At 36.3% G+C, this 2,355-nt stretch overlaps 1 pseudogene; it reads right to left on the bottom strand.

Annotated features, from left to right (window-relative positions):
- Nucleotides 1-1,591: 1,591 nt before the first annotated feature.
- On the bottom strand, nucleotides 1,592-1,658 carry LOC119471866 (annotated as a pseudogene).
- Nucleotides 1,659-2,355: the final 697 nt, after the last annotated feature.

Consider the following 2,355-nt stretch of genomic DNA (forward strand, 5'->3'; position numbering starts at 1 on the left):
TCAAAATGTATACTCACAAAGCAAAGTGCTAATGACTTTGAGCATCAACATTATGGCTTTCTGTTTGAGGAAGACACCATGAGCAAATCTATTACACAGATGTCAATATGGGAAAAGTATTAAAATGTCTAAAACCCACAAGGGCTAAATGAATAACACAAGTAACTGCAGCAAATCAACAGGAGAAAGGCAGCAACCCCAGCAGAAAGATAGGCAAAGGATATAAACAGGCAATTTACAGGAGAGGAAGCTCAAATTACTACTAAATAAATGAAAGAAATGATGTCCAAATCCTGAGTTATCTGAGAAACGTAAATTAAAGCAAGTTTTCTCAAGTTTTACTTATTAGACTGGCAAAAGTCAGAAAGATGGATAAGGCCAAGTGTTGGTGGAGATGTTCCCACATACAGGAATTTTACCATTGCTGATGGAGTTACTGCGTTCTTACCGCAGCCTTTGTGGAAAGTATCTGTCACTACTTAGTCAACTAAGAAAATGCATACTCCATAACCCAGCAATTATACCCCTGGGTATGTATTCCAAAGAAAATGTTGTATGGATCCTTCAGGGGATGTGCATGACGGTATTAATTACATGTAACTTGTAGCATTAGAGACTTGGAAGCAATCTATGAGTCTAATAACTGACAGAGCAGATAGATAAAATGTTGAGGACACACACTCTGGAGTACTAAGCAACATTTATAAAGAATTAATTAGAGGTACACACAGCAACATATTGTGAATTGTGGATCTTCAAAGCAGTACTTAATGACAAAAGTAAGATCAGTGAGATGTATGATGGTTTCACACAATTACAAAACGTTGTATAAAACAGTAACTATTTTGCAATATACATATATAAAAAAAGCACGTTAACACATTAGAATGGTTGACAAAGGTAGAAATGGAGCCCAAAGAAGCAAAGAAAAATCATTCTTAAACCCAGACCTAGAGGTAATAGCTATTGACATTTTCTATCATCTCATAGATCATATTAATAATGGCTATGGTTTACAGATCACTTACTGTGGGCCAGGAACTATGCTAAATGCCTAACATACTTTATCCATTTAATCCTCCTAGCAACCTCAGAAAGCCAATTCCATTATTATTTTCTGTAAAGAAGAAGAAAGTGAGACTGAGAAAGATTAAACAATCTGTCTGAGGTCATCTAGCTAGGAAGAGAATGGATTTGAAGACATGTCAATCTGACACTAATATTAATCTATGCACTTATCATTACCCAGATTTGCTTACATCAGTCAGACTTTTAGCAATGTGACATTACAAACTCACATTTCCTGTTACGAGAGAATAACATTACTATTGCTGCTTCATAACACGCTGTTTTAAAAATTTAACATTTAACCATATAATGAATCTCTTCACCTTAGTAAATGTATATCCGCAATGTCATTTTAAAAGGTGGCATAGTATTTCGCTGTCTAAATGAATGATGGAGGACTATAATAGAGTAATGGGGGATGATTCTGTCTCCAAAAGCTAAACATTTAACAGGCAATGAAAGACTCCACCTAAGTCAGGCGTGTGTTGATTTTGTGTATGTGTGTGTGTGTGGGGGGGGGAGGGGAGGTTCTTTTTATTTGTAAAACCCAGAAAACCTGCTAGACAAATTCTAGAAGAACAGTAATGCTGGGGAGGGATTCTTGATAACTATTAAGCAGTGAGGAAATCAAGAGCTACTGGATTATCATTCAACTTAATTGGACCCTGGAAATATGTAGAGGATGCATTTTGATGATTTGTTACACTGAAAACAGTGCCACCAGATAATGTAACCAATACAAATACAATTATTTTTATTTAAGGCCGTGGTTATCTTTTAAAAGATAGACTTTTGGATGTTGTTGAAAGATGCTGAAGGGAGATGATAAATTTCACTTGTGGCTTAGTCTTAGCTGTCTAAAACCAGTGATGTTGTCAATGAACTTTCTGGGCATGCCTCACAGAGCTAATTCTTAAATAGATAACAGCGTCAAAGGATTCAATGAGAAGGGAGATGCTGTGTCGGTTTCTGCTGGTTAGCCTCAGTAATAATGATAGCACATGGCAGGGGAACAGAGCTTTGCACTTCTTAAACTCAAATAGCCACTGGCATATTTGATTGTCCTGATAGCCAAATGAGCTATATTGGATAAGTGACGTTATCACCTCCTTGAATATGAGGAAAAGCTTTAGGAGATTTTGCCAAGTTCCACAGTAGTATCTTTTTGGGAATTCCAAGTCCAGTGCTCTTCCTACTACATCATACTTCCTCTGAACCTGGAGGAAAACATCGTTACCTATTCTGAATTGTATAAAATTATTAATTTTTAATGACATATAGAGAGTG

Source organism: Cebus imitator, unplaced genomic scaffold (genome assembly GCF_001604975.1).
Source record: "Cebus imitator isolate Cc_AM_T3 unplaced genomic scaffold, Cebus_imitator-1.0 Scaffold76, whole genome shotgun sequence".
Lineage (NCBI taxonomy): Eukaryota > Metazoa > Chordata > Mammalia > Primates > Cebidae > Cebus > Cebus imitator.